The 13,804-nt window shown below is 35.0% G+C and overlaps 1 pseudogene; it reads right to left on the bottom strand.

Moving 5' to 3' along the window:
• Positions 1-1,572: 1,572 nt before the first annotated feature.
• On the bottom strand, positions 1,573-10,973 carry LOC132267028 (probable amino-acid acetyltransferase NAGS1, chloroplastic; annotated as a pseudogene).
• Positions 10,974-13,804: the final 2,831 nt, after the last annotated feature.

The following is a 13,804-nucleotide window of genomic DNA, read 5'->3' as shown; positions in this document are numbered from 1 at the left end:
AATTCAGAATTCTAATTAAAGAAATCAATTAATAATCTATAAAACTATATAATCATGTAAATCACAAACTTAATTTATATAACCATTCTCCATTAATTTATCATATATGTAATTAACGATATATGATATATATATATATATATATATATATATATATATATATATATACAAAAACTAACATTTAGTATTGAAATTGATCTCTTCGATTTGCGCGAAAGCAAAACTAATTTTCTTAATTTATATAGTCATGCACGGAATCAAAGAATAGACATATATGGCATGAGGCATCTTCTTTGTTACATGTACCAGTAAGTGATTAACTTTCAGGATTTGGAAATCGATGTACGGAAATTAAAATCAACGCATTAATAAACTTGATTCAAACATATCTATGGTGCCGATTCAAAATTATATATTAATTATGCAAATTTAAAGGAAAATAATGAGTTCTTAAACCATTCTCTGATGCCACATGTAAATTATAATTATTCGTGTAAATAATTAATTATAAATAAATATGAATCCAATCTTAGAATTCATTATTCTCACCTTGCTATAATGTATAAATAAAGTAGTTAAGTACAACTAACTCGATTTGTGATTGTAAATATCGTAGAGATAAAGTCCAATGTCGAGATTCTTTAATAACGAACTAAGCTGTAACTCCAAACAATAGACAAAGCGTGAAAACTGATTTCTTTCTCTTGGCCTTTTACACACATAAATATTATACGTGTTATTTTCATTAACATACATAATTGATGGGATATATGTACTTTTATAAAGACAGAGAGATGATCAGTTTTCCTTGTAATAACCTTAATTCTACTTTTCATCAAAGTAAGGAATAAATTAAAGAACACTTCTCCAATATTTAATTACCAAAAAGGTAATTTATAAGTTGACCAAATAATATAATACATATTTATTTACTTAACTACTAATTAATAACATGTCTAAATCATGTGGGCTACACAATTAATAAATAATCTTACATAATAATAGTCTGTACAGTAAGCGTTTGAAAAAATTCAACAGAACAACCTTTGTAAACAATACAGTAGAGAAGTGTAGAACCTAAAAAGAAGCCAAGTCAACACAAGTCAAAAGCCAGTTACAGCAAAGGGTAATACACCTAAAAGGCAAATATTTAATAAAAAATTTAACAACTACATCTTAGCTTTTGGGCTTCATCTTTTATTCAGTTTTGGGCAACATTACATCTACATCAGAGATTTTTTACTTATTTATTTTAATTAAAAAAAATCATATGTTCCCTTCCGTGGAAGAGACGAGCGCTTTTACATTTCAACTTTATCTTTTATAAAATTATTATTATTATTATTTTGGTTCTTCACTAATTTTAATTTAATTATTGAATTTCTGGTCATTTTATTCTTTTTTAAGCTTTCGTGAATTAACAATCACCTTTTAGAAATTTTGAGGTGGTGATTTATTCCAAGATTGATGTTATTATGAGATCAACCTTATGATTTCAAATTAGCACATTTAGGACACACACAAAAAAAAAAAAAAAAAAAAACGCCTCAAGTTATATCATTACATAACCAATATTAAAATGATCTCATTAAAACAAAAATCAGCTTAAAATAGCATAAAACAAAATTAAACCAGTTCAATTTGATCAAATGAAGTCAAAGAAAGAAAATATAAAAATTTAACTGATTCGTCACATATATATTTAAAGCACAAAACTAAGCCACTCTCTTCCAAAATTATAGAAAATAATTACGAAACCATTGGGATACTGATTCCTATCTCGAAAAGCGTTTCCTCTTGAATTGAGTATGATTGTATGTGTGATAGCATCCTACTATATCAGGAATATCAATGAACCCGATTATTGCAATTGCGAGTACCTGCTGAAGAAAACAGAAATTTTTTTACTCTACTTTCAAGTGCATCTCACTGCGTCCAGGCACTACTATTATTTAGTAACCCCTACTTTCAACAGTGCTTAAATTGGAACAAAATTCCGAACTAGAACTCGGCGTGAATTTATTGTATCCGGGTGCCATAAACTCATCTGGTGTCGTAACCTCCAGCAAACACCCTATTGAAGGTAATTCCGCTCCTGTCGGGGAGTAGCTTCTTCATATAATACTTAGATTTCCGGGATAGATTTATCTTTTTCCTCCTTTCCTCTGGTATTTGTTCGATAGAACACTATGAGAAGCCGCGCCTCACAAACCTGTCAAACATATTAGTAACGATAAGGCGGTTGACAAATTCACTTTCAGATAATGCTGGGGTACCACATGAAAATGAACAACTGCATTTACCATATAATGAAGTACTTGATTTCATAAACTGCAGAACTGACAAAAGTGAAGCTATCACATAAAATAACGAAAGTTCTAACGTAAAACTACGTATTGGTAGGGTCAGCAAAATAGCTCCGAAGGACTAACGGCTGCTTCTAAAATCCAGTTTGTCTGGCTGAAATATCACAACTCAGCAACATGGGGTTATTGTCTACCAGTTGGGTTATATCCTAGTACCAGATTGATGTAGAATGTCCATGTTTTCACCAACATAAATTTGGATTCTGATAGGTCTCTTATGCTTAATGTAGGGTAAACAACAATGGAATTAGCAGCAATTAATAAAACTATAACAGGATTTGGGTAAAAAAGTCCGGAATGACGCACTTTTTTAGGTATCTTAACACTCTGTTGGGCCAATACTATGACCACTCCAGTGTGCTGCTTAGCGCTGCACCACAAACAAAGATTTCTGCGGCTTGTCGGTCCTAACCTAGGCTGAGATCTGCACTCAAGAACTACCTAAAAATATGTAACCAAATAATTAGGCATTTTGGTCAAAATCCCAAATTTTAGCTGCTAGTGGCATGAAATAGAATTGAAGAAAGTTAGAACTCTTTAAGAACAAACATCAGGATGGTTTTGTCGAGTCATTCTCATTTAAGCCATCAGAAACTGATACAATTAGCATTTATTATAATATTGTATGTGGCAGGAGAAAAAGAAACATACCAATCTGCAGTGCGGGTCATAAGCAGGAAAAGCATGTCCAATCCAAGGGAAGATGCTTTCTTCTCAATGTAATCTGCAAAATTAATAACAAAGTGATTAGTTACAGAAATGAAAGATCATACAATCTCCAAAAATAATAAAAAAATAAGAATAATAAAAAATACTGAGACAATCCAAGGCCAATTCATATTCAAAGATGGATAACACAACCCCCAAAAATCGTCCATGGACAGAATATGTGATTTCCAAATATCACATACTTTAAACATTGTAAAAATGCTGTAATGAAGAACTATTTTAACATCATACCAAGTAATTTGTCTCCCTGTCCTTGCCCGCGGCACTCGGAGGAAACAGCAATAGCAGCAACCTCTCCACATTTCTCTTTGAAGAAAGGAAATAGCGCAGCACAAGCAATCACGTGACCCTCTCTCTCCACAACAATGAAGGAATCCAATGCTTTAATTAGCTATGAACATAAAACAAGTGTCAAGAAGGATAGTTTTCAAGTTGCAGAGACAATAACAAGAACTATGGTATACAGTTATTGAAAAACAGATATAAATAACATGACTTATAGAACAGATATATGAAAAAAAATAAAAACAGAAATGCAGACCTCTTCATCAGTCCTCCTGACCAATGTGCCAGATTCTTCTAAAGGTTGAATAATTTGCTTTATTCCAGGAACATCCATCATCCTAGCCATTCGTGTTCCTTCATATAGATCGCTGAGGAGTGAAATGGAAATTTAATGCAGATGTCAATAGAAAAATTGATGTTGGCAAAACCAAAATAAATCTTTCTTCTCCTGCTTCTAAGAATAATATTTCTTATTCAGAACAACGCTAAGAACCCCTAATTATGCCGAGTCAAGAACCATTAATTAATTAATTTCATCTTGATTCATTAATGTACTATGACACAAAATAACGGACCCATTTGTTTGCTACAATAAAATTAAGATTTCATACCATACCATGGTACTTGTTGTATATCTCAAAATTATGCACTTAAACTAATCTGTGAAAAGAGATATGAGTACAGTTCACAGTTATAACAGCATTACAAAGCTTGGGTTTAGCTGAACCATATAAAAGGTTGAGTTTCCAAGAAGAGTAGGTTAAGGAAATTCATTTAACATTTAACGAAACCAACCAAACATTGTGTAAACTTGAATATATTTGACAAGAACCCAACATGGGACAGATCCTTCTTAGAAATACTGTGCCTTAGGCTATAAATGACCTTAGCTATCTGTGAATAGCTTCAGCTTGGCTTTTTAATGGGCTCACTTTGGCTTGTCCAATAAGTTAATGAATTGAGTTCAACTCAATAATCAAGCCGCTTAATAATGAGCCAAGCCAAAACAAGCTGAAGCTCGGCTTGGTTGGATCAGTGAACAGGCATTACTGTCCTACAACTGTAATTTTTTTTTTTTTTTGTGGCTATTGTTAATTTTCTGTTTGAATTGTCAACACATGTACAATGACATGACATAAAGTGGTATAAAAAATCATGAAAAGGGGGTGTAATGTTCAACCAACTCTTACATATGACGTCATCTTTGTTACTTTTTGTGTGTATATGCTAGTGTCAAGTATGTTATATGTGATACCATGTCTGCTTGTTCATTAATGCATTTGAACATTGGAAATGTTAGGTCCAAGCCAACCAATTTCTGGAAAGTGGCTGGATCAGATGAAAGGACATGACATTCGTAAGCTCACTTATCATGTTACTTACCAAGCCTGAAAGGTCACAAGGCAGTAAATTATTGCCAAGCTGGGCTCAAGCAGTAATTGCTGGAATGCCCTTCATTTCAAGCAAGCTGACTCAATTAAACTGATACAGGGCAAGGCTTGGTCCAGCTCAAGTGCAGTCACAGGTACTCTTTTCAAGCACATAAATTTTTATTTTAAAATTTACTCTCCTCAAGATTCATAAGTGCGCATAATCAATTTGTTACCTGCCCGAAAGCCTAAAGCACAAGTACATGACGTTAACTATTTGGTGATTTCTAACTTCATTTTTGTCTCTGTTTATATAATTTACATATATATTGTATTTCGTTATATAATATAAACAAACCCACTGAATATTGACTGGGTAAGAAACATGAATAAAGCTTTGAACAATAATAAGGAAAAACAAAAGGCAACTGCTGGATTTGGAGAAGGCCAACTTTCATTAAATAAAATGTAAAATAAACAGAGTAGCCCTCCCCTAGCTGCAAATTTTAAAATACAATGTGTCTATTTTGAGTAAATATATCATCCATTGCAACAAGCGGTCCCTTGGGCTTCGTTTGATTAGATGGAAATACCGGGAAAGGAAAAGAAATGGAGAACTTTTTAACATTTTAAGAGTTTGGATAGACGGAAAAGGAAAATATTGAGGGAACCTAATTTTTCCATCTAACCAAACGGACCCTTGATGGGGGACAAAAAGGGCAAAAGAACTAGGCAAGGACATATACATCATGTGAAAAACCAATAGGAAGGGAAAGACCAAGGAACCCTTGGGGGAATCATTTTAAGGGTTTCAACATGTTTTAATGGATTTTGGTTTTTCTTTTCTTTTTCTTTTTAATCTTTGGGGGCAGGGGGGCCACCCTAGGCCTCTTCATTCTTCTGCCCCATGATGGTAGGGAAATGAGAATCTTCAATCAACTAAGTGCAAATGCTTATTAAGAGGAGCATTTGCTGCCCAGATTGTCACCATATAGGCTCATAATGCTGCCATTCAAAATAAAGTCATATAACTTGAAAATAGAATTTTATGGAAGATGGTTGCTACAAAAATAATTAAAATAAGAATAAAATAAAAAATTGCATACCTAGCCACCATTGTCCCAACTCCATCTCTTTGAAACAGTTCCATCAGTAATACTCCACTGACGGTACCATCTAATAGATGAACTCTCTGGACACCTCCCTGAAGAAAAAGTAAAAAGCATATTATTGACACTCTGACATAGTACACTCGAGATAACAATCACTTTTCATTTAAAGCATTTTTCTAAGGACCCGATGGCAGGACCTATCTCAAAGAAATTAAGCAATATGAATAGAAAGGGAAGCAGAATTGGTTATACCATGGCAAATATATTGGTATGCATGCAACAAAACTACATGTAAACTAATTAGAGCTTACATGCAATTTTTATTTTTTAACAAGTAACACATATAGATAAACCATATGCCTTCTTGAACTTTATTCTTTCACCACTCCATATATAATAATATTTAATACTTTCATATCAAACCATGATCGAACTGCAGTCCACCACCAACCACTACCTTAGAAAACTTATAGCAAAACAAACTCAATACTGTATCTTGCCTCTGAGCGACAAAACTGTGAACACTTAACAATACAATTCCCTTCAAATTGAGGAAAAGCACGAGCACCTAATAGCTGAGCTATGACTTGAATACTCTATCATGACTATTGATACATCAGTTTACTCTTGCAAATTGAAACAAATAAACAATCATATACACATCTATGTATGAGCATCTTAAGTAAACAAATTTATTTTCTTATAAACATTTTATGATATAGAGACGAAAAAGCATTCGAGACATGAAAATAATTGGTGGAGAGAAGAAGAAGAAAAAGGCTTCTAAAATTCTGACATGCTTTTACTAAGATAGAGGTCACAAGAATTATAAGAAAAAAGGGTAGAGGTCACAACATGATGCAAACTTGCACCAATGATTTAAATATATAAATAAATGCAGATAGCCTAGAAAGTAGCAGTTAGAAATCCAATTCAAGTATTTGTGAAATGTGTGTACAAATACAGATACCAATGGACCACGGGACAGATCAAAAAAAACACACACGCCAATGGACCATTAGCACAATGGTAAAACCTCTCCTCCCTCAAGGGGGGTCTGAAGGGTGGGTTTGAGCCCTGTAGTGGACAATTTGTGAAATGTGTGCGCGAGTACTTACCTAACCCAAATATATATATATATATTACAAATACAAAAATGCATATTTGTCATGTTGATAACCATGAATTGCGGACTTACTCTGCAAACAAAAGCTGCAGCAGCCAATTCCGAAAGATAACCATTCAACAGACTCAGCCTCTCTTGACCTCCAATTGCAAAACCCTGTTCACCAGACCATAGCCCATTCCCATTGTCAAATCCAACACCGTTATGAAATGTTGCAGCATAACCATTATCAAAACCCTTCCCATTCAGAGAAGAGGGGATACTTCCATTGGAATCAATACGGCCAGGAAAAGTGAGATCTTCTTCCCCAGCATCTTCCACACATAGTTAGTGGCTATCTCACTTTGCTTAGCTTATTTACGAACCAACATGTCTGCATCTTGAAGAGTCAAAAATCGAATAAGGCGTCCACACTCATCCAGAATTGGACCATCTATAATGCAAATAAGCTTCTCCGCTTTAAGAGCTAAGGCACAAGCTGTAGCAACTTCATATGTGCTGCAACGTAATACATCATAAAGCATTAGTCACCATGTTTTAAGCACTCCTTGAAATTGTCAACAAATTTTACGATAATTTTAATTATTATATCATTTTATTACTAATTTATTTATTTATTTGTAAATGTTAAACAGTTTTAATTGTCAATAAGCAAAAATCTAACTAAAAGCACTTTGCATGCCTGCTAGAAAAATTGTATATATATGTGTGTGTGTGTGTACATACACAAACACACCACCAAGAATATAATGTCAGCAGGATGCTAGGGTACCATGACCAGAACTGAATCCCTTCATCAACATGGAAAATGTTTAAAGACACGAAAAAGGGACCAACCTGAAAGATGATGTGTCACAACTATAACAATGCATCAGGCGTAGTGTAATCACTGATGCTTTAGAAGTGAAAAAGGTTGTTTCCGTCCCTCAAAATTATGAGTTGCTCTAAAGTTAAAATGGAAATATTCTTCTTCTAAGTAAAGCTGAAACAGAAATATTCACAAGGAAACAATTCCACATAACTTTGCCGTGTGCTGATTTCAACAAGGATCTTAGGTGCTAATTTAAAGGTTTAGTCTATATCTACCACTTCTTCACATACAAATATTATCTACTTCCTGTTTATTTCGACCCATCCAGTCCAAATTCTTTATGTTTGTCTTACTCTATAATTTATACACACAAATAAATAAATAAATAAACAACAACAACAGTTTCACTGCCTGTATCTTTAGCATTAGGGCCTAAAAATTTGTGACCGTGAGTGTACATGCGTAACTAAGACTGAAAATCGCATTCAAGTGAATACAGAAATAGAGTTGGATGCCCCTCAGAGTTTCATGCAATGTATCTATTAGAAAACCTAAAATAGATAGCCATTGAAAAGGCGTAAATGAGATGATAATGAAGATAACTATTCTGGTTTAAGAAAATGAAAGAAAATTTTCCCAGATTAGAGATAAAGGAATGCTGAAAGAATAGACCTCTTCCCTGAGGAACACTAAGCAATGACATTGCAAAAACTTCACGAGATCTGGATGAAACTTCAATGTAAACTTTTAAGTTTACGATCAGATCAGACCAAGCCATAATAGAAGTACCTATCAAAAGCTATGTAGCATACTTGCAATTTAAAACTTCTCCAGAGCTGGAATATCCAAGATTGCTCATGATCACTATATAATCCTTATCAAGTCTCTCCCGAATGCGAGTAACATCTATTTTCTTTACTTCACCAGTCGCTCCATAGTCAGTGCCTTCAATGACTCCTCTTCTCTGCCAATAAGATAATAATAGAAGTGATGTTCCCACTAGAACTTGAATGTAAACCTAAGAGAATAATTTTCAGAGGCCTACTGATATCAAATCAAATAAGGACAAGTTAACTAACAAAAACGTTAATCTTGCAACAGTATATCTTACCTTAGCTGCAAGAAAATTACCACTAGCAACACTGACACCAACATCATGGCAACGACTGTTGTCACCATGTCGACGTATACTACATAAGGAGGGTCCAGGAGAAAGCTTCCTCTATCATTATTCGGATTCTCCCAGCTGTGTCCATTGCCGCCTCGAGAGAATCGGGGTCAGAAATTCTGTATCGACCATCAAACTTGAGCTCACTTCCTGCAGGAATAACGTGCCAGGTTACATGCCATTTGATAACTTCATATGATCTAAAAACATTTCCAATAATTAGTTAACATCTAAATGAAGATATATGAAACAAGTTGTTTAAGTGCCCGTTTGGTGTTGCTACTACAATGAAAAAAAAGCGCTTTCATCAGTAGAGCTGCCAAATAATTGTTCAGTCAAAAGCATTTTAAAAGTTTGGTGACACATTATGTAAAAGTACTTTTCATAATTAAAATACATTTTAATTAGTTTGATAACAAAATATTTTTAAAACAATTCTATTGTTAATTGTACAGTAATATCCTTCAAAGAAATGTTACTATATTTGATAATAACAACTTTATAAAAGAAGGAGTGAAATTGTCTTTATAAAACATTGAAAAAGGAAAAAATTATTTAAAATGACAAAATTGTCTAAAAAAACAGTTACCTAAAATATAGTACAACCTTTACTCATAACGCACCATTCAAAAGCTGTGAGCTAAAATTGGTAACTATTACAAGTGCTTTAATGATTACCTAACACATCTAATTGCAATTTTTAAAAATAAAAGTGCTTTTAAGCCGTTGAGAAGCAATCCGAAACGGGCTAAACGTCCATTAGACAGTATGATGAAACATAATTTTAATCATAACACTACTGTATCAAAGAAACTATGCATTAAAACAAATCTACAGAAATTTGCAGTTACATTTATAATACATTATTTCAATATGATAGTTAAACCTATGAAACATCTGGTAACACAGCATGATGTGCATACGGTAAGTATTGTAATTTAAAGACTATTAATATAGACAAAGGAAAATTTTACATAAAAAGTGAAATAAAATAAGGTAAAATGAATAATCAAAATCCCAAATTAAAAGACAAAAAATATTAATCAAATTTTGGAAGGACCCAATTTTGATGAAGAGCAACCAGGTTTCACTCACCTTTCTCAGCCAAAAGCTTGTCAATTTGCACATGGGTCCCTGGAACAAGAACAAATCTGATCCCCAGAGAAATATCCTGCATACATAATCATTTGAATTAGTATTCCATACCCAATACACACACATATACACACACATACCATTCACCATAAAGATTCACATAGCAGGAAAGAATATACATACGTACATATATATATATATAAATGAATAGTTTTCAAATCCCACATTCAGCTGCATTAACCAAAAATACTCTCCTACAGAAAAGTTAAAAATAATTATACCATTCACTATGTGTGTGTTTGTGTGTGGATGTATGTATGTATGTGTTTAGGGTAAAATAGAGGAAGATCAGGAACGTGCCATCAAAATAGGATCCAAGAAAGGGCTATCGACAATTTCACCGGAAATTATAACAACAAATGTGCAGACTCGGTGAGCGTGAAAGTACGGCCAAGCTTCACGAAAAAACCTAACGAAACGCTCGTCTTTCAGAGAATTATTGGCTTCACTCTCTGTTTCGCTGAAAACACTACATCTCACCGGACACGCACTTTCTTTCCGGTAAATAACCACCGAAGACAATGGCGACGTCGACTGGAGACCACCGAATCTCTCTGCAAAACCATTTCGAGGTCTCCAAACAGTCGTTTGGGGAGGAGAGATTGGTCGGAGGCGATTTAAGGGAGGAACGTTAGGGATTTGAGTTGAAACGGCCATCGATAGTCGGAATTGAAGGAAGAAACAAAGAAACCCTAATTTTGAGAACCGAAGATAGAGAATAAAATGCGTTAATGGCGGTGGTGGCGGAGGCGGTGGTGAGAGGTGGCGGTGGTGGCGGCTGTGAGACGTGGTGGTGAGAGGTGAGGTGAGATAGAGCCGCCGCGGAAGGAGGAAGGAGTAGTTGGAGTGGTGGAGGAAGTTGAATTGGTTTTGATTTTATTGGGACCCACTTTCCACTGAAACGTTGATCAACGACCAGGATCAAGGCATCGCGTGGTGTCGTTTAGCGTTTTGGAAGTGTTTGTCTGCATATGTACATTTTGTGTGGTTATGTTTTGTTCGTTTGAAGACAAAAAATTATTGATTTCTATTGGGACCAACATTTCTATGTTCCATACTTATTTTAATGTATTTTTTCTTATAAATAGGAAAATGCAATAAATTTATTTGCCATAAAGCACCACCACTTTCACGAAGAAGTCTTGTAGCTTGGATATGTATTTATAAATAAAAATAAAAATTTATTATTTTGAACTCTTTATTGATACTTTCAAATATGGATACTCAATCAAAAATTTCAAACATTTTTAACAAGTTTACCTAGTAATATTAAAAATAAAATAAACTTGTACAACTTAAGGAATTCAACTTTTTTTCTTTAAGAAAAAATGATATTATATTCATGATCACAAATGAAGTATAAAATGATAATTATTTATTTAAAACAAAATTACTATTATGACAAATAATGGAATAACTATATATATATATATATGATATAAAAGTCTTTACAATAATTATATAATTTCATTTTCTGAATACTTCAGAGCAACTCTTAATATATAACTTAGAAATAAATTAAAGTTTTGTAATACTGTATCGACGTATATATGTCGTATTGTATCTGTATCTCGTATCAATGTCCATGCTAAATAGTTTATTTGGCACATGCCTAGTCTTCCGTCGTATTGTATACATATTAGGGATGGCAATGGGGCGGGCCGGGTCGGGGTGGGGATCTCATTCCCCAGCCCCATCCTCGCTGAATTTTTCAATCCCCATCCCCGCCAAAAATTTCACCACCACCCCCATACCTGCCCTCGCCCCCGACCTCTTATCCCCATCCCCGGCCCCGATTAACATATATTTTTTTTATAAAAAAAAACATAATTTTTCTTATTTTCATATATATAATAAATCTAATTTAGTAATAAATTATTAAATGTAAAGATATATTAGTAATTTAATACTTAATCGGGGCGGGGCAGGTTTACCCCATTCCCACCCCCGGCCCCGGCCCCGGCCCCGGCGGGTTTTCAAATTTTACCCCCATCCCATCCCCGTTTACATAAAAGAGTCCCCATCCCCGCTATAAACGGGGTGGGGCAAGGCAGGGACTCGATGGGGATGGGGAATTTGCCATCCCTACGTATTCCGTATCAGTGCCCATATAATATATATAATAGGGTCAAGTGCAAAAAACACTCCTATAGTATGCATATAGTGCATATTGCACCACTCTCGTGCAAAAAACACCCCTAAACTATGACATTTGTGCAAATAGATCCTATTTATAAGAATTGAACTAAAATACCCTTAACAACACATTTTATAATATATAATTTTTTTATTTTTTTGTGAAATGACCAAAAAGGGTTCGCCGGTGCTGGAGAAGATGATGACTCCTACTTCGGAGTCGCACAGAATGGTAAGCTCTTCCGCCTAATGATGCTAACCTTACACACCTTCTCTATCCTCTTTCATTTTTTTATTAACAAAAATAATTAGTAAAATATTGGAAAAAAACATTTAAACCCAGATCGTGAAGTAGTGTTTTCGAGCCCACTCACCCACAACCCCCTTCCATCTCTCCCTCCCTAACCTAACCCCATTTCCTCTCTCTTTCTATCTCTACCCCACCCTCCAATCACAACCTCAACATCTCACTACCACCACCCAGTTGTGTCGAGGAACGGGGATGAAGGACGACGATGGTTTGAACCGGTGATGAGGCGGACTAAAACGATGGCAGCAGAGATGTCTTCGGCGAGGATGGCGGTGCTCTGAACCGGCGGCGGCGACGGAGAACTATCTGAAAAGTGAGCTCGACAAACACATCTCATCACCGGCCAGTTGTGTCGCCACCGTCCTCAAAGCTGCACATCGCCACATCGTTGGACGCCGGTATCGGTAAGTTCAGATCCCTCGTGCATCGCCGTCGCTGTTCCTAGCTCGCCCGACACATCTCATCGCCGTCCAGTCCTTGCGCCGGCAGTGGTGCTCTTTCCTCGCCGATTTACAAACCCGATCATCAACCACCTCTTCCCCACCGACCCTATTGAAGCCCAAAATCAGAACCTCCTCCACCAAGGTCAAATTTTGGATCTTCCCTTCAAGCTCTCAATGAGATCCGGATTTAAGTTTGCAAATTTATGTCATATTTATATAGACAAATTGGCATTTTTAAACCTATTTTTTATAAGTTGGTGGTGGTGACGACCGACCTTTGAGAAATGGAGAAAGATATATAGATTAGATGTGTGTGTGTGTATATATATATATATATATGCACAGATATATGTATATAGAGAGAGGAAGAGAAATAAGAGAGGATGACTATTGGAATTTGGAAGAGAGAGAGAATCGAAATTACAGAAAAAAGGAGAAAAGAAACTGGAAATTAGTAGGGAGAAATGTTTGGAGAGAATTAGAGAGAGTTGCAGAGCTCTTTGTTGCCGGAGGCGCAGAGAAATTGTTTAATTTATCTGGGTGCAGAGAAATTGTTTGATTTATCTAGGGCCATTTTTGGAAGATTAAAAAGTGTAAAATGGGTATTATATTAATTGAGGGTTGTTTTCGCACAAATTAAAAAGAATAGGGGTGTTTTTTGCACACCTTTTTAAATAGGAGGTAAAAGTGCTATGAAATGTATACTTTAGGGGTGTTTCTTGCACTTACCCATATATAATACTTAGGTCCTCATTAGTGAGATCTAGAACATACCATCGCTTATGTGGATTTA

Source organism: Cornus florida, unplaced genomic scaffold (genome assembly GCF_030987335.1).
Source record: "Cornus florida cultivar Cherokee Brave unplaced genomic scaffold, ASM3098733v1 CherokeeBrave_3.0.0_Hap2_Chr07, whole genome shotgun sequence".
Lineage (NCBI taxonomy): Eukaryota > Viridiplantae > Streptophyta > Magnoliopsida > Cornales > Cornaceae > Cornus > Cornus florida.
The sequence above is the reverse complement of the archived record's forward strand: the minus strand, read 5'-3'. Positions and strand labels throughout refer to the sequence as shown.